This window comes from Neopelma chrysocephalum, unplaced genomic scaffold (genome assembly GCF_003984885.1).
Source record: "Neopelma chrysocephalum unplaced genomic scaffold, ASM398488v2 Primary Assembly neopelma1_146, whole genome shotgun sequence".
NCBI lineage: Eukaryota > Metazoa > Chordata > Aves > Passeriformes > Pipridae > Neopelma > Neopelma chrysocephalum.
The window spans coordinates 89,815-109,810 of record NW_020897808.1 but is presented as its reverse complement, the minus strand read 5'-3'; the positions used below and the strand labels follow the sequence as shown (position 1 = coordinate 109,810).

At 39.5% G+C, this 19,996-nt stretch overlaps 2 long non-coding RNA genes across 2 annotated transcripts; one reads left to right on the top strand and one right to left on the bottom strand.

Annotated features, from left to right (window-relative positions):
* Positions 1-3,217: 3,217 nt before the first annotated feature.
* On the bottom strand, positions 3,218-19,785 carry LOC113975827. The gene is made up of 3 exons (XR_003536941.1): positions 19,775-19,785; positions 4,240-4,452; positions 3,218-3,519 (listed from the first exon to the last, which is right to left on the bottom strand). It is a non-coding gene; the product is annotated as an uncharacterized LOC113975827 (long non-coding RNA).
* LOC113975828 lies at positions 4,517-12,337 on the top strand. The gene is made up of 4 exons (XR_003536942.1): positions 4,517-4,641; positions 7,221-7,289; positions 8,408-8,550; positions 12,223-12,337. It is a non-coding gene; the product is annotated as an uncharacterized LOC113975828 (long non-coding RNA).
* Positions 19,786-19,996: the final 211 nt, after the last annotated feature.

The following is a 19,996-nucleotide window of genomic DNA, read 5'->3' as shown; positions in this document are numbered from 1 at the left end:
GAGGGCAACTATGTTTAGCAGCCTGGTGGCTGCTTGAGACATCAATCTGTGAGCTTTGGTCTCCCAGCCAGATGCAAATTGGTGGGAGGGAAACACAGCTTGTATGTCAACAAGTCCCTCAAGACCGTTGACTGAGAAGGTGGGAAAATGCTCCCATTTCAAACAGCAGCACTTGGACCAACTAGTGAGTATGTATTTCCTGCTCCTATTCCTTACTAGAAAGCTTCTAAACTTCGTGCTCTGTCATCTCTGTGTGAAGCATGTCTGTTGTGCTGATGGCTGTATTACAAGCTCTACAGCAAATAACTGGGCACTTCCATAAGAGTATGGGTTCTTATCTACCTGTGCAAAAGCAGTGGATGTGGCAATTGTGGTCAGGAATGCAGTGATCAAGTGATACTTCTCTTCAGGAGGGGCTGAGTGAAGAGCAATGTAGGATGTATTTTTGCAAAAGGAGCAGGAGTGTATATTGATATGGTATGGAATATGGTAAATATGGCATCTTATAAGAAAGTCATTAAAAAAATAAAAATATGTATATACTCCTTGAATGTGTTTATACCTTCTAATGGCAAGATTTTATTTGTCCTTTCTGGTGTATGTTGATTCAAGTGGCATAAATACAGAAAAACATAAGTATGACTGAAACTCGTAAAGCCTTACAATATCAGTATCCCTGAAGTTTCCTTATACACATTTAATGTGGAAGAATCTTACTGTTATTTTTAAGCATTCCTTGTACTTAGATTCACACATATGTCTCTCTGCAGTACTTCACTTTCCAGTAGAAAAGGAAAATAAAAAAAAGGTTAACAATTACTATTCAGTTTGTGTTGTTATAACAGATAATAACAAACTTGACCCCAGCAACTTGTAGCACAGGAAATGCAAAGGAACTTAACCTGAAAGTTTGAATAATTCCCTGTAGTTTAGCAGAGATAACCTTGGGTTCTGAGTTCAGCTGCTTTTCTGCTTCTCCTTCAGTACTCCCATGTGGGATACCGAAGGAGCTTGGTGACAGATTTGTAAATGTAGCATTGAAAACATGATTCGAATCATAATAGGAATATAAATAAATACTTAAAAGTTCCTGGTACCACCAAGCCTATCAGTGCTAAGGGAAGTTTTTAGGTGGGGGAGGGGAAGAATGATGCTACTGAGATTTTATAAAGTCAGCAGACACACAGATCCCATTTGTCCCACCCGTAGCTATTATGATCCTGCTTGTCAGGAGAAAGGAAGAATCATTCAACTGGGAAGAATAAAGAGGCTGCCTTCCACATCCATCTCCAGTGCTGAAGAAGAGAAGCTGTGCAGCTGACAGTCATCGTACTCTTGGGCTGATGACAGAGAGGAAGGGAATGGAAGAGAAAGAGGGAACTCTAGGCAGACTTTGACAGAACATGAGACAATTATTATAAGCTTTTGAAACTGTTGATGCATAGTAATTTTGTTACTGTGCAGTTAAAATCAAAACACAGATGTCAAATATGTGTAGTGACCATTACCGTTGCAAAGGTTTTTAAGTGGTTTTTTCCCACTGACTTTTCATTCAGGTCTCAAATAATTCCAAACTCTATAAAAAGCAAGCCCTCTGCCTGCTCACAACACTGTACATCACACACCAAATCAATGCTAAGGGAGATTCTGTACAAAAGGTTTATAGACTTCTCCATTATCTACCAGGAGCCCCATGGCTGATTCAGGGGTTTAAGTATCTTTTTATAGGTACTACAACAGAGAGATTATTCTCATAAAAGCAGTTCCACAATAATCTGCTTCTGTTGACTTATACTTAAATATGCAACTGTTTTTTTCCTATCTTATTCTCTTCTACTTTCATGAATACTTCCTACCATGATGTACAATCTTGTCCTCCAAATTCAAAGGTAAGTTCTGCAGGTACTGCTGTCTCTAAACAAATGGTAGAGCCCCACAAAATAATAAACATAAAGCTGATGTTGCATACATTAAGCTAAGCTGAAAATTTTCTAAGGTGACCTGTTGAAAAATGCTGATATTACAGGATGAAAATATCTTGCAGATAAATGCTATTTTCATTCAAGTTCTTACTGTACAATTATTGTTAAGTCTTACTATCAGAAAGTTGAAAGAATTAATTTCAAAAAAGTCCTAACACTTTTGCCCATCCTGTTTTTTAGCTAAATAACAGAATAAGACTATCATATTACCAGCTCTGAGCTTGTTGAAATGAGGTGCTGTGTATGGTGACAATAAAATATTTCTGCATATTTTGTTTGCAAAATATTCTGAGATTTTCACCCCAATTTAAGACAATGTAGAATTTTGAAATTTCACTATCTTGGATGGTAATTCCTTTTTCCAGCCTCATGTAGCCATTGGAGCCAATAAGAACAAAGCAGCAGAGCCTCCAAAGAAATGTGAGAAAGAGAATATACAGTGGTTGGTAATTATAAACACAGCTGACTGAGAAAAAACTAGTAGCTTTCCTGAAGCATTGTGACCTTTAGCAAATGAGTAATTTTATTAAATTCAAATTTTGATTTACTACCTGGGTTGGCAGGCATTACTGTGAGATTCTCAATGTTGTTAATGAATTTCTATGTTAATTTGCTTTTTATCATTTTAATGCACTGGATATTTCTATTTTAAACCCTACACATTTATATCAAGGAACAGTTTTAACCTGCCACTGACTTTGCTTTCACTGAATTGTCTTTCTCAAGTGCAAGTATCATCTCGTTGCTGCTCAAGTAGTTGCCCAAGTCACTCCACAACAGAGGAGTCCACAAGCATTCATTCATTTATCTCTGTGCACTGCAGTAATACTTCAGTATGTCTGGGTGACAGGTCTCAGTGTGGAGGTTACATGGATGGGAAAGCCTCAGAGTAGCAACCTGTGTCCTCAGACTGGCCCTGGGTTTTGTGTAAAACATCACTGTGTAGTTGGGCTGCTCTCCTTCTTTCCTCTCTTAAATCCCAGAGATTGGTATAGGTAAGAAGAAGAAAGGGCTTGTTCTTCCTGACTCAAAAAATCTGACAAAGGCATAGATTTGAAATGGGCAAGGAATCTAAGTGTGTCAGACTCTCAGCATATCTGAGTGATGTCTTGTTTGCATGATAAGCTTTGCGTTCTCTTAAATACAGAATTATGGAACTGTATCAGAGATTGTTGCAGATGTGTATCAGAAATCTCACTATCACACCCCTGCTGACAAGATTTTCCAAACCAGAAAGCTGGGAGTAGTTTATTCTTATATCTGAAAGCAGAGGGTTTGATAAGGGCCTTTACTCTTGGTAGCCTTCAAGAAGCAAAACGTCTTTCTTCCTGGAGCTGAGTCTTTAGTTGTTTATCCACATATCCAGCCAGTGAACCATAGAGTTCTGATGGTTATTCAGTGAAGAATTCCTGATGAATGGAGAAGTACTCTATGCTCTGATGTCCTCTATTTCGTACTTCCATTTCTGGCACAACATCCCTCTTACTGAGGTAAGTATAAGGAAGCAGAGAAACTCCTGGGAATGAAGGGCCTAAAACTTAAAAAAAAAAAAAAAAAAAAAAAAAGCAGTAGTAGAAGATACAGATTGAGGGCAGAAACTCTCCTCCAACTTACATCTTTTCATTGCCCACAAAACTGTAAATAGAATTTGAAGAGTATATTCCAATTGTACTCCAAGTCAGAATATTTAGTGATTAAACTCTGGGGCTAATTGGGCTACTTAATCACCAATGCAGAACATTAATTTCCAGTTTCAACTTACAAGGTTGAGTAACTATTTTTAGAGAAAATAAATGAAAGGAAAGACGCATAAGTTGTCTTGCTAGACTTCTGTAAAATTATGTTACTGAGAGAAGAGCACATTGAGATTTACTGCTGTATCATTTTTTGTTTTATTACAGAAGAAAAATTGTCTTTGCAGCACACAGTGCTTTCAGAAAAAAACATATCTAATTCCTTCCTTTTTTTTCTCTGAATAAAATTTACTGCTGTTTTTTCTATTATGGACATGCCTTAAGGCTCCAGCAGAGATGGTGTCACCATTCTAAAAATCTCTGGCTCGAACAGAGAGTGAGAGACATTTTCTGCCCTGGAAAACTGGTAGAGATAAGGGGGGAAAAAAGAACTAATAAGGTCACCTTTTACAGGTCAGTTAACTGTAACATTGAGTTTGTGTCTGGCAATATGCATCAAGTTGGAATTTGAATCCAGGTTTCCTGAAACCAAACCTGACAGCTTTGGGAAACTACTCCCTTACCTGGCCTCTTGAACTTCTTCTCATTTCTGACAGTCTGTGCTCGTTTTCGCTGGGGTAGAGTTAATTTTCTTCACAGTAGTTGGAATGGGGTTATGTTTTGGATTTGTGCTGAAAACAGCATTGATGATGCAGAGTTACTTTAGTTATTGCTGACCCCATCATTGAGGAGGCTGGGGGTGCACAAGAAGTTGTGAGGGAACAGAACCAGGAGAGCTGACCCCAACTAACCCAAGGGATATTCCATACTGTTACGACATCATGCTCAGTATACAGATCTGGGGGAAGAAGAAGGAAGCAGGGGATGTTTGGAGGGATGGCATTTGTTTTCCCAAGTAACCATTATGTGTGATGGAGCCCTGCATACCTGGAGATGGTTGTACACCTGCCTGCTGATGGGAAGAGGTGAATGAATTCCTTGTTTGCTTGGCTTGCTTGTGTGGCTTTTGCTTTACTTATTAAACTGCCTTTGTCTCAACCCATGAGTTTTTCTAGCCTTTATTCTTTCAATTCTCTCCCTCATCCCACTGTGGGGGATAGTGAGTGAGTGTCTGTGTTGTGCTTGGTTACTGTCTGGTGTTAAACCTTTGCACTTGTCATTGCTTTCCTGTGCATTAATTTAAAATCTTAGACATCAGAGTGTCATACTAATCTAGAGATAAAAAGAAGTGAATTTTAAAACCCAAAGAGTGATCACTCAGTCTTCTCCAACACTTCAGGGCTGTTAAGCCATACTGAAATTATCTCTGGATACAGAACAATATGATCATAGAAGTATAAGACTGTTCCAGGACACTGAGTCACACAGGTGCAGTTATACTGCCAGGACCCAGGAATGCAGTGAAAAGGACAAAATTGTCCATGAAAAAATGCCTTGGGTGGCAGGTGAGATCAGCTTTGTCTCACCTCTGATATAATCTAGATTGTAACTACAAACTTGTGACCTGAGCGTGGACACCCTTTTGCAGAGATAGACCTAAATTATGTCCCCTGCCTTTAACTGCTCAGCAATCTAAATATTAGAAAAGGGAAACAAAGGTAGAAAGAGTGAGAGGAAGCCCAGAGACTCTGTTGAGGAGCAGTAATTGCAAACATCTCATCATGCAAGCTGCCTGGCAGGGCCCACCCTTCTCTCCCCATCCTTGCCAATACAAACCAAGTTGTACCAGTGCTGAATGGGAAGTACACTGCCACAGCTCCCTTCTTTAATAAATAAACACATCTGTGCAATGTCACAACAAATTAGGAACTACTCATTCATTCAAGTTCATTGAGCTTGATGGAATCAATAATCACTGGGGAGCTGGCACTGGATTCCTTAAGGAAACTCTCTAGGAGTCAGTAATAGGAGTGAGAACTCACCCACCAGCTGCATTTCCCTGTAGACAGAAAACTGGGCTAAAATAAATCTTGGTCCAAATGAAAATAATGGATAATACTCACTTTAGATTGCACTATTTTGCCATCTGATCTTTTCCCTAAATAAAACATGAAAGGCTGTTCAATGCCCAATACATGATAACTCTATTGTGCGGTCTTGTGAAAAGAAACTGAAATAAGACCAGAGAAACAGTCCTTAGAATTTCATGATTACTTTTTGCCTGTCTGAAGGACATCAATCCATTCAAGCAAATTTGCTTTTGATTGCAACCTGCGTGTTCCATTTGGCCAACAACATGCTAGAAATTCAGACCTCTGCAAAACAGGTGTTTGTCCTTTCTCTAGATGGGCAAGTGTATAAGAGTAGAGCTTAGTATTTATTAGAAATGTCCAATCAATCTTCTGACTTTGCAGTTCTATGGATATATCACATATTAACAGGGCTGGGAATAAAAGTCAAACACAGTACCAAATGTGAAATATGGCAGTGCTGTAAAATAATAAAGAACAGCTAGAACTTCTCACTTTATTACTATTATAACAAACTTTTTACTGAGGAAGCCACAAACAAGTAGAAGAATCTATTGTGCTGGGCACCATTCAGGTTCTTAACTGGGGAATAAATCTCACCCCAAGTATTTTTCAATGCACGGCCTTGTAGGAATGCACACTCTGACCTTATTCTTGGAGCAGCTCCACTGACAGCAGTGCTGTCACAATGATAAAGTTGTGCTTGTATGCGCTGCAGAATTGGAGCTTTAAAAGATGAAACAAGAAAAAGGCTCATAGCCTACAGTGATCTGTATTCCCCATCATATTTAATAGCTGAGAAGCCAAGGCAGAGATTACTTGGGCCTTCATGATCAGAGGTCATCATTAGCCCTGGCAGTAACTGACAGACATTTTTTGGCATTTTTAGCAGGCAGATCAAAAATCCAAATGGACTCTGTAGACAGAATCCCCCTTTGATTAACCTATAAATTTAAAAATTATTATAAAATTAATTATATTTTTTATTACGATCTCATTAAGTTTTAGTAATAAAAGGAAATTAAGACAGTTTCTCAGCAGAAATGGGACTACTTTTCTGGAAAGGTAATAATCCAAATGCTGTTCTCAATAACTAACCATCACTTGAAGTTGCTATTCCCACACAGACAGACTTCGGGATAATAAAAAAAGAATCTAAATATAATAATTTTAACTATTAAGTGTCACCCACTCTCCAAGTTGTCCAAGGCATTTTTCAACAGTTTAATCATAAAAGTAGAATTTAAACTACATTAAAGAAACCTAGCAAACTACGAGTTTTGAGTTAAGTGTGTAAATTACAGATTTGCACACATTAAAACTTCACCAGGGAAGGCAATGCAGACAACTGGATGGAGCATTTGAAGGGGTTAAACAACTTGAGCTCTGATCCCGGCTCACTGACTTATTTAATCTTCCTGTAGCACCTGAGTGAACAACTCTTGACTTCAGAAGGTATTTCCTGAAGCTTCCACATCCCTGTGGTTTGAACCTGGCAGAAACAAACATCAGTGTCTAGGAAAACCCAGAACTGTGATAAAATATCTGTGCCATCTTTTTTTTTTTTTCTATAGTGACATCCGATAAGTAAGGACCTAACTACCTGGTCCAGCATGGTTGGTCTCAAAAATAAGAAGATTTAGGTGAGAAATGCAGCAGGGCATCACTGAAAGGTCATGGTGAAGGTTATGCTCAGAGCAAGAAAGAGCAGGAAATATTGTTTGACTGAGGTACCATGAAAAGCACTATTTAGACATAGGTCTGATGATTTACATTGCTTGAAACCATCTACCAGACTCTGTAGAAAAGGTTCTTGAAGGGACCCAGACTAAAAGAATAGCTGAGACATTTGGTATGCCAAAATGTCACATGGCATTATGCAGTTCAGAGGAGGATATCTTCCCTGTTGTCCAGCTCCTTTTAAGGATTCCTATATCTTGCAGTGCAAAGGTGCTGCCCCCACAAAAATTACTCTTCCCTTTTAGATGCAACCATCATGCCAGAGAGAAAAATATTTCAGAAAGCATGAATACTGAGCCCTTGTAACAGCTTTCACAGCCACGCCTCCGGAGTAAACTACATTCCCTTGGCAACTTGAGTTTGCATCTTGCGATTCGATTGAGTGAAATTAGCTCCATTAAAAAACATGCAAATGGCATCAGGCATAATAGACAGGATGGTGGTGGAATAGAGGACTGTTCATTCCATCTGAAGATGAGTCTGAATGGCAGCAACAGATAACTCCAGAAGTGGGAGGTTTTGAATTAAAAGAAAATGAAGATAAGCAATCCAGTCAGAGCAGTGTCACTAGTGTTACATAATTTCATATGCAAATTTGTTTATCCTAAGCTGCCCTTAGATTTCATGGACCCACTTAAGCTAAATCTAAAGGCCTGTCCTTGCACTGTGGAATTACTAGGGACATAAGAAAAATATTAACATCTGAAGAATAAAGATGATCTGGTGGAAAAGGTACATTAGCTGTGAGCAACTTTAATGTGCCTTCTGCAATGACCTGATGGAAAAGCAAAGCCCCTCTGCTGGAGTACCCAGCACCAGCAACTGTCATTTTTCTGCCTTTTCAAGAAATGTCTGATGAAGAGAGGCAGTGATGTGGCTGGCCATCGTGGTCCTGTTCTCCTGGGTACTTCAGACAGGGTGCACATACTGGGAAGTGACTGCTCCTTGGTCTTGCTTGGCCCTTTTACACCTAGGGTTGATCCAAAGAAGAGTCCTTCACACCAGCTGTCTTGATTTCCAGAGATCTGGAAGCCATCCTTTCTCAGTGGGAAACAGGAAGAACAGAGCGGCATTCTTCCTTTCACCTGCTAGAACTTTCTCCGTTGTCCCCATTTTTCACTGCTGTCTGCATGGTGTAATGTCTTACCTGTGGAAATACACAAGGTAGCAAGAATTATGGATTAGGTGTCAGTAAATGGGGTAAAAATGGTTTCAAATTGAACATTCCTTTTATAAATGTGATTTCAGATGAAGGTATATTGCAAGCTGCCACACAACACATTCAGCAAGTACTGCCTTGCTATCATAAGACATTATTCTGCCTCCAAATTTGATTTGTGTAAGGAGGGAAGCAGGAGAGTCCCTCATAAATTACACTGTTGACTAATTTTGTCATTGAATTCTGGCATACCAAGGTTGCAAACAATGTTTAGTTGCATAACCTTTAAAAGGTTATACAACCATTAGGTCTCATTTCACAGTCTTTGAAAACAGTGAGTCTATTTCTTCCACCAGAGTTTGTTTATTTAATTTCAGTATTTCCGCTTTTAAGAAAAATGTTCACAGTACACTCTTAGTCTCCCTATTTCACGTTTCACATTAAGTTATGTCATTTTAGGAATAGTTATGCTGAGCATTTCTATTTCTATGATTTTCAAATATTTAGTGTTTCATTCCAGCCTGCCTTGGAAAACTAACAAAAACATTTTGCCTTCTTAAATTGATTAACTGTATTTAGACCCTTTATAACTTGCACTCCACAATACTAGTGTTAAAGCTGTTAAAAACTGAAAACAGGGATACTGAACTCACCTTTACGTATTTTGTGCATGCATGTATGTGTTATGTTATGTTAATTACTGTAAGGCATTTCAGTGCATGGTATAGAAACACAGAATGATAACATAGGACCATAGAATGGCTTTGGGTGAGAGGGACCTTAAAAATAAACTAGTTCCAACCACCTTCCATGGACAGGGACACCTTCCACTAGACCATGTTGCTCAAAGCCCCATCAGACCTGGCCTTGAACACTTCCAGGAATGGGGCATCCACAACTTCTCTAGCCAACTTGTTCCAGTGCCTCACCACTCTCACAGTAAAGAATTTCATCCTAATATCTAATCTAAACCTACTCTATTTCACTTTGAAGCCATTCCCCCTTGTCCTGTCACTACATAATCTTAAGAAGGTTTCTCTCCATCTTTCTTGTAGGCTCCCTTCAGGTACTGGAAGGCTGCAAATAGGTCAACCTGAAGCCTTCTCTTTTACAGGCTGAACAATCCCAATTCTTTTAGCCTTTCCTTTCCATCCCTCTGATCATCTCCACGTCCCTCCTCTGGATTCGCTCCAGCAGGTCCACGTCCTTTCTGTGCTGGGGACCCCAGAGCTGGATGCAGCACTCCAGGTGGGGTCTCACCAGAGCAAAATAGAAGGGCAGAGTCATCTCCCTCCACCTGCTGGCCACGTTGCTTTCAATGCAGCCGAGGATATGATTGGCTTTCTGGGCTACATATATCTTTGTAGACAATTTTTCTGTAATTCTGGAACTATTTTTTATCTAAATATGTTTGTGATGAGATATACATAATTTTAATAAATTAAAACGTGCAGATAGTAGGCTAGTATGGAAAAGGCTTGTAGTCCCTGTCACTGCATCTAAGAGGAAGTAATGTCATCCTATAGGAATCACAGCATTTATGTAGGGCTGAAGCTGAAATGGATGAAATGAGCTGTGACTTATCATTTTACTTTATGTTTCCTGATGTTTGTAAAATCTCAGACCATTTGTGGATATTCTCTTTTCTTCTACATCAGATCTATGAGGAGAAAGTATTATTTTTTCATGTACATTTTATGGTGTATACTTTTCAGGCAAAGGGCGTGTGGTAACTTGGACTGAAGCTAGTTAATGTCGTACAACTGAAAAATACAGGACATCTGAGATTACTTTAGTCAAAAAAGCATACAGCAATGCCAGCCACCCTTTAAAGATTTTCCAACAATTTTTAAACAATTCCTTTGGTAATTTGTTCTACTGTGATTCCTTAATACTTGACAGGCATTGGCTGTGTATACTATGAAAATGTCATCTTTGTTGCCTTCCTAAAGCTTTGCTTTATTGTGACATCCACAAAAATATTGGAAATCACCTGAAACAATCTGAACAAAACAAAATCCGAAACAGTCAAGTAGATAGTATTTTGAGCTGACCACTTACACTCTATTGTTTCCTTGTATTCACACATCAAGCTGTATTTGCCTTCAACTGTTAATCAATGGGTGGAGGTAATATTTTCTAATATGTTGCCTAATTGGTATCCTCTAGGCATCCAATTCATGACCAGGGATCCAAAGTGTTTCAGCATTATGAATAAATGCAATTGAAATATCTCTGCATATATTTTTTCAGATCTCTCACAAAATATATATGGTTGTAAGGGACAGCCAAAACATGATGAGGAAAACTGTTTCTTCAGTACTAGTATCTCACGGCAGCTAGCAAGCACTAGGTTGAGATTAGGAGAAAACTCCATAATTTTCTTTTTCATTTTCATTTTTTACGTTAAAATTGAAACCTGATGAACTGCACAGATCTTTTCTTAGTTTTGTAGCTGAATGTCCAAGTAGGTTATGATACTGTCTCATAGTGGAGAGGGCTTGCACCTGTGTTCTCTTGTCTCTTACATTATGCATTTTCCCTTTCTGTCCAAAATGTTGTTAATGCTTAAATCCGGCCCTGATTTGGCAAGCATTTTGGGATGGCGATATATTTTGAAGGAAAAGTACCTGCTTGGGACTTCCATTGATGAAACCCTGATCATGCACCACAAATAGATTTAGCAGATCTTTCTAGACCCAGGCCCAGAAAGTACAATTGTGCCCCTCTCCTGCAGGTTTTTCTGTCAATGTCATCCTGTTTTTTCTCTTGGAAGCTGATCCATGTGACCTGGCCAAGTTGGACACAACTTAGACACTGTTCTTGAAGTCTGGAGTGTCAAAACATGAATTTCACTGCACACCCCATGCAGCTAAACTGCACATGCTCCATGCCTATTTGTCCTAGACTTCTACCACCCCTAATCCCTCTGGGCTACCGGATATCTGTAAATCATCCAGACCAGTGCAGTGCACGGATCAGAGGAAGATTATTAGTAAAGCCCAGTAGTCTTCCTTGGTAAACTTTTCCTGTACAATATGCTTTGAGTAATGTCTGGAAGTGGCAAAACTCATGCATTGGTTGCCTTCCTGTTACACAAATAAATCCTAAGAACTCTGACACTTTTATTCTCTCAGGGGAAAATTGACAAAGCAGATCAAACAAGGGGCTGTGTGAACTTGTTCTGCTAATGCAAGGACAAGGCATTCAGCTAACATTTGTGTAATGCCTTTCTTTTTGTTTAGAAGTATTTGTGAAAGAAGAGAAAAACAAGTTTGCATAGTCTGCAAAAGACAAGAGTTTAAGTTAGATACAAGGTCAGACTAAATTCCAATGGTAAAATTTATGTTGACAGAAACAGAAAAGTTGGTTCAAGGAAAGAAATGTTGATTCCCCCTCCCCATCCCTTTATAAGATACAATCTTATTGAAACTAAGAATGCTTGTGACTTAGCAAAAAAAGTAAAGAACCCAGGGTGAAGTTCTCTTAAAAATACTTTCTTAATGTTTTTTACTTTTTTCTAAATTCTCTAATTAATTTACAGTCACATTTCAATTTGTATGTATTAAGAAATACATATTATTAAATGTTGCATATTAGCAAACGTAGTGGGTCTGACTGGGATGTACTTAACTTTCTTCATAGTGCCTTCATAGTGCTGTTCTTTGTACTTGCAGCTAGAAGAGTGTGGATAACACACCAGTGTTTTGGCTACTGCTGAGCTTTTCTCACACACCACCATGGCTGTTTCTCCAAACCACTACCACCTGGCCCCAAGCCTCAAAACCCGCAGGTGGGAAAGAGGCTGGGAAGGGACCTACCCAAGACAACTAACTTAAACTGACCAAAGGGATATTCCATAACATTTAACAATATGACTCATCAATAAGAGTAAGAGAAAGAGGAAAGAGGGATGGGGGAATTAATTATTAAAGCATTTGTCTTCTGGACCAACCACTACCAAAGCCCCTACTTCACAGGTAGTGGCAGGTCATCACCTGCTAATGGGAAGTAGAGAATAAACCTCCGTGTTTTCCTCTGTTTCACCAGGTGGACCTTGCTTTTCTCTACTAAGCTGCTTTTATCTCAATTCATGGGTTTTTCATTTTCTCTCCCATCCTGCTGAGGAGTGACAGAGCTGCTTAGTGGGCGCCTGACAGACTTTCTATGGGCTGCAGGTCTTCAAGAACTGCTCCAGCATAGGTTCTGTCCATGAGGTGCAATCCTTCAGCAATGGACTTCTCCTGCATGCCCGTTCCCCCCAGAGACACAAAAAACTATCTCCAGCAATGGACTCCTCTCTCCAGGGCCACAAGTCCTGGCAGGAGCCTGCTCCAGTGCAGGGTCTCAACAGGCTGCATCTTCTTTCAGGGTACATCCATTTGCTGTGGCACGGGGTCCTACATTGGATATAGGGTGGATATCTGCTCCTTCATGTATCTCCATGGGCTGCAGGGGGACAAACTGCATCACCATGGTCCACATCACAGACTGCAGGGGAATCTCAGCTCTGGCACCTGCAGTACCTCCTAGCCCTTCTCCTTCACTGACCTTCATGTCTACAGAGCTGTTTCTCTTGCACATTCCAACTTTTCTCTCCCAGCAGTTGTTGTGACCCTTCTTAAATACATTATCTCAGAGATTCCACCCACAGTTCTCACGGACTCAGTTTTGGCCAGTGGCAGTTTTGTCTTGGGTCTGGCTGGAACTGCCTCTGTTGCACATAGGAGCAGCTTCTGGTGTCCCTCACAGAAGCCACCCCTTTAACCGCCCCACTACCAAAACCTTCCCATGTTCACGTACATTTTACTCTGTGAGAGTACATCTTAAGAAAAGCTTCAAAAACCATGAACTTTTTTTACTTTTTTGATATGAACATAAATTGCTACCTACAGAACCAAAAGGACTCTTAACATCCAATCATTCCTTCAAGTTTTCTACTATGCCAAAAAAAAATTGAACTCCAGCTCAATTATATATTTTTAATAGCTGTTACTGATTCTTAGCCAACCGTAATAAAGGTAGTTAATAGTTTACTGGCTTGCACTCTCATTATTCCAGCTTTGCTAGAGGCATCATGATTGCTGACTCATACATATTTCTCAATCAGATTATTTTTTCAGATACTATTCGCCAAACTGAGGCACTGCAGGTAAAGTTGAAAGCTTACATGAAACGCATTTAAAATTTCTAAAGAAAATTTATTAAAGCTATCTTTATTTTAAGAAGCTTTCTTTGACTTTCAGGGTTGAAAAAAAACAATAACTGGATCTACAATTCCTCTGAAAAATGATTGTGTTATTGATAAGTCAACTCCTGCATGAATAGATATTCACCTTCAAGCCTCCTTAATTTGTCCTCATTTTGGAGATATGATATGTGTTTTCTGGATGCAGAGGGGACACTGGCTTTGTTGCTTCTATTCCCAGCCTGTGAGAGTGAAATAAAATCCAGATAATACAAGTTGTGTGTTTTAATTAACACTCTTCATTTTTCCCATTTTCCTCTGCAACCATGAGGAATCAAAAAGGAATATTTTTTCCAAGACAAAGGTTGAGATACTCACACAGTTATGTGGTATAAAAGGGCTGTAATAACACCTTAAACACGACAAGACTTGTAGGAATGTCTAAATAACAGACAACATTGGGACTGACAGATTTCACAGAACAAATTATTCCAAAGTTGAGTGTTTAAGGTTAGAATCTGAGCTCCCATCAGCTTCCCTGGGGCCTAAACAGCTTCTGACAATCAGGTCCCCTTCAAAGCTACTTCTGGCTACTGCATGTTGTGATGATACACATCAGAGTGTACGAAAAGACAGAGGCATACGGGCATAAGTCTCTGAAAAGAAAGCCTGAATCTAAGAAGGAAATTTTGAGAAAGGGGACATGAAGAACATCACTGAAGGAAGATAAGGGAGGGGTTTTTAAAAGAGCAGACAAAAAGAACACAAAAGTAGCATCTGAGGGAAACCTGTTTGTGAAGAGGCACAGGCTGAGGTGCTGGGCATGAGTTCAATACAGCTGTGGACTGTATGCTTCTGTATGTGCTCCTTATCCAACACAATAAGACCATGCACCTCTTTCCTCGTGGTGCTTCCAGAATTATCTAATTTTTTTGCTGCTGCTGTTTGAGCATGCTGAGCTTTTGTGTACCCAAAATAATCCAAATCCCCAGGATAAAACCAGTGAAAAAAGGAACCTATCAACTATCAAAGAAATGAACTTTTTAGTTTCTTACTTTTGAAAATTCAACTTGAGTCGTCTTCAGCAGCCAAGCTTGGTCCTTGCTTGCTCAGAAGGTTTGCAACAGAACTTTTCATGCAATTCCTTTGTACTCCACACAGTATTCATCTCTGCCTTGGAGACTGTTTTTTAGCATTTTTCCATATTGTCTGAAAACCTGCTATATTCTCTGAAAGCAGCAGCCTTTAAGCTGCAGAGTTTCTTTATCAAAGAGAATCTTTTCTGCAGAAGCTCTCTATATTTGAAACACTGTTTCCTTTTGCCAAAAATTTCATTTGTGCTATGCCCTGTTTTATTCCAGCTGCATACGAAATAAATACTTATTACTAGCTCAATTTTACTGAAACACAAGTAGGAACTCTCCTTTGTGCCAGAATTTAGTGTTTTTAAAAGCTCATTTATCATAGTTAATCCTGCCAGGTGAAAATAGTGCTTGTGCTCAGTAAATCTTGCTGTAACTTGAGTTGTGGTGCTAGGCAGGTAAGCAACCTGTCTTTAAAAGGCACTTCTTTCAGCAGACAGTATCAAACGTGGATGGACAAAGCCACAGTCTTGATGGACCAGGTGGTTGTTGGGAAAACAGCACTTTTGCAAAACCCTTCTATCAATGTATACTGAAACAGCATTTTCATTTCTTGGTTCCCAGCATGTTTCTCCATCTCCCCAGATTGTAGCTCCACTTCAAGACTATTTCAACCCGACAGCTGGGCTTTTTGTGTTTGGGGTTTTTTCTGCATTTTCTGCCTCTCTGTGAAATTCCAACAGACTGGTTTTAAAGAAATGCATCTGTTGCCTTCAGTGCAGAGCTGTTGAGAAGCAAAGTTACTGCCATTCTGTGCCTTTGGAACAGTTTTTCTTTGGCTTACCTGCGACTTTTATGAGTCAGGATATGGGATTTGCCACTTCCCAGCTGTACATGAGGTTTCCATTTCTTCTGATGGGAGATAAGCTGAAATAAAATAAACTTAAAACAAACTCAGCCTGACTGAAGAGGAATATAGACAACAGAATTAGGAGCTGCAGTGACATGCAATGCCTGATTGTTCCCAATATCATTTCTTACTGTGGAAGTAATTACCTGGGAAGATGCTGAAATGTTGGCAGGGCTGGACTAAGTGAGGTCATTAAAGCATTTCTATTTTACCAGAGGAAGTAAACGTACCATCATTGGCATACATGTATAATTCTTTTCACTGAAGTTGAACTTAAAATATCAATTTTCTTTGCAGTTTTCAATGCAGAAACTGAAATTTATTTTTCATTTGATTTTTTTTCCTTTTTAATTAGATATAGATAATTGCTAGCTGTGGTCCATGCATCACCTAGCCAGTCTCTGGAGACTGTCTGGTCCATCTGTTGGGGTTTATGGTTCTTAGTGTAATTTTTCTGAGGCAAATAAATATAATTTGTACAACATCTTGCATAATAGAGAGTGTCCACTATGTCTAGATTTGTTGAATGTGAGAGTAAAATAAATGTACAAATATTCAAGGTGTTCCTAGGAAATATTTGCAGTGCAGAACCTTATGAGGAGGATATTCCACCCTGAGTCTGCTCTGTTCTTTCTTCCACCCTCTGCAGGTGTTAACACTTGCCTTTGAGCTCCTTCATCCACCCTCCTCATTATTCTAGTCACTGAATAAACACTTGCAACCTCACCTGTCACTCAGAGAAAGACTGCGAAGGAAGTCAGTGCCTTCATGGGACAGCTGAGAAAAGTAATTTCTTCTTCGGAACACTGTTGTCCTCCACACTGCAAAGGTAGAGAAAAGATTGATCTAGGTGGTGTTCTACCTGTCATAGCTGCTATTCTTTTGTCCACTTCATTGGGCAAATCGAAGACTGAGTTGGAAACATTTAGACCTAAAAGAAGGAACAACATATGGGTGAAAGCTTCTTTAGGTCTGGCATGAGTGCTGAATGAGGTCTGATTGTGGTGTTGCTCTTTGTGCATCAGGTTCCTGGAGAAATAGTGCAAGACATTGTCCGAAGGACCTTTTACACATTTAAATCTCAAAAATATCAACCTGTATAGAGTACACTGAGGTATCTTTATCTGTTAATTCAGTCTCACGCAGCTCACAGCTGTTTGATCAAAGCAGTGTTTCAGTGCAGTTTAGCAATGTGAGCCTACACCAGAACAGAGAGGAGCAACCTATATCTCTTTTGTAGTAAGTGGAAAAGGAAGGGCAACCCATTAATACCACTCTATCCCAACATGACCATGCTTATGTTCCCTCCAGTCTTCAATTCACAGCCAGGAAAACATCTCAGCCCTATTCACTGTATTAATTCTGTCCTCCAAAGAGAAATAAAAGGGAAAACTTGCTTATTGAGTTTTATGTTATCCTTTCATATTTCATATTTCAGTTCCTTATCATGGGAAGATCCTAATGTCTGATGCTAGAGGGAGCTCAAAAGCAGTATGAAATCTCATCTGGGCTAGCGACTAAAAATCTAAACAAATTAGCAGAGCAAAATTATCAAATTTTATAGGAAAAGAGTTCCTTTCTACTTTGATGTTAAAAGTAGTTCTAGATTTTCAGATAAGAAAACAGAAATTTTTCTTCTTTTGTTTTTACTTTTTTTTCTGCATCTCTCAGAAAAAAAAAGGGGGAAAAAAGTCTAACCCTGATGGAATTATTTTTTTTCAGTTATTAATTTTTCCTCATAATAATGTGACCTACAACAAACTTTTGTTTTCAGGTGAAATGTTTGGACCTAAGGTTCTGGACTACTACACAGTGAATAATTTCCAGCTCAAGTTCTAATCTTTTTTCACTAGTACTGGCAGTCTTAAACTTACCATAAAGGTATAAATGAGCAAACATTTCATTAAAAATGAAGAGGCTTATGACAATACCTATTCTCCCAAAATGGAACCACCTGAGCTTTTCTAATAGCTGGTGACATCCATTAGCAGTTCTCTCAGAAATTGAAAACATTTTCCATCTGTTCATACACACTCATTACAAAGTAGTTAAGAGCCTATGGGATCACAGACACATTTTTGCAAATTAAAAAATATCAAAATGAGTTATTGAAGAAGCAGGGATGACTTTGTAATAAGCACCTAAGCTTCAAACTTTCTCTTTTCTCAGACACTGAAGACACTCCATTAGTTGAAATCTGTTTAGTCTGTAACCTTCCAGAACATGACGTTTTGAAAATCTGTGCTATACATACTCTGAGAAGGCAAGCCAGCCCTGCCAGGTTACAAAACTCTAACAAAGAGCAGAAATCAGCCTTTTTCTTTGGCAGACATCACTGAGGATGAGTGATTAAGAGAACTCAAATAAAAATGGAACACTTATATAAACAATGAGATCAACCAGTATTATACTAATATGAAATAAACTTCATGAACAGTGTACTTGCATGTTGTCATGCCTGAAATGATCTCTAAACAATAAGTTTGGATTTCTCTTTCCTCTAGGAAAGCCTATTGGGAATGGACATTTCTAATAATTTCCTCCAGTCTGGAAAGATGATGAAAGATTAGTGAAAGCCTGCTACAGTCAGGGCTTCTAGAATGACAAAGAAGCCTTGGTCAGAGACAAACGTGTCTAATCAAATAAACACAATATCCTGTTCAACTTAAGTCTGTTTAGAGGTGTTCCTCAAAAATCAGTCTTGTTGGGAGTGATTCCAGTGCCATCTTACTCTATGCATGTTTCGTCACATAACTAACCTCTTGGTCAGATCTCCAGCTTGTGCATGTGTCTAATTGATTACTGAGTGCAAATTGAGAGTTACCATGTTTTACATTGTTGGGTCTTAAGCCTGATTCAGAGCTTTAAAACCCTCTGGGTTTTTTTGAGAAAAAGACTGTCACGTCTTGGTCTTGTGTCACTGGTACAGAGAGGTTACTTGTTTTGTTGCCCTGTGATTTCTCACAGCTGGAGAGATCTGCACATCATGGGGTTTTATGCTGGAATCAGACTACCTTGCAAGGTAAGGGAATTTTTTTCTTTGTTTCCTCTAATTAGTTATTTAATCCAATATTCTTATGGGATTTTAGAATCATAGAATGGTTAGCATTGAAATGGACCTTAAAGACCATTTAGTTCCAACTCCCCTGCCATGGGAAGAGATGTTACTCATTAGATCAGGTTGCTCAGAGCTCCATCCAACCTGGCCTTGATGGGATAGGGCATCCACATCATCTCTGGGCAATCTGTTTCAATGCTTCACCACCTTCCGAGTAAAGAATTTCTTCCTAACAACTAAACCAAACCTGCCCTCTTTCAGTTTAAAACCATTGCCCCTTGTTCTGTCACTATCTGCCCATATAAATGGTCCCCTTCCCTCCTGTTTATAAGCCCACTTAAGGTACCAGAAGGCCACAATGAGGTCTCCCTGAAGCCTTCTCTTCTCCATGCTGAACAACTCCAGCTCTCTCATTCGGTCTGTCTAGGAGAGGTGCTCCATCCCTCTGATCATCTTTGTGGCCCTCCTCCGGACTCACTCAAACAGATCCACATCTTTCTTGTGTTGAGGACCCCAGATCTGGACACAGTACTACAGGTGGGGACTCATGAGGGCAGAGGAGAGGGGCAGAATCACCTCCCTCGCCCTGCTGGCCACTTCTCTATTGATGCATCACAGGATGCAGTCAACCTTCTGGGCTGTGAAGGCACATTGTCAGCTCATGTTCAGCTTTTCACCCACGAGAACCCCCAAGTCCTTCTTGAGAGTAGAGCTGCTCTCAATGATTACTTTTCTCCTGTAGTCATATCTGGAATTGCCCCAGTCCAGATGCAACACTTTGCATTTGGACTCATTAAAATTCATGAGATCCTCATGGGCCCACCTATGAAGTTTGTTCATGTCCCTCTGGATGGCATCCCTTCCTTTTGTTGTGCTCAACTTTGTGTCATCACCGCTCACTGTCTGTGTCATTGATGGAGACATTGAAGAGCACAGAGTTCTGAGGGACAGCACTCATCACCTGCCTCCACCTAGTCATAAAACCATTGACCACACCTCTGACTGCATCCATCCAGCCAATTCTTTATCCCCCTGGCCAGTCCATGTTAAATCCCTGTCACTTCAAGTTGGAGATAAGGATGTATGGGACTGCAGTGAAGGCTTTACAGAAGTCTATAAATGCAGTTCTTTCAATTTCAAAGGTTCTCATAACACTTAACAAACCACACTGTCATATTTTGGCTTGCTACTTCACAGAATCACAAAATGGTTG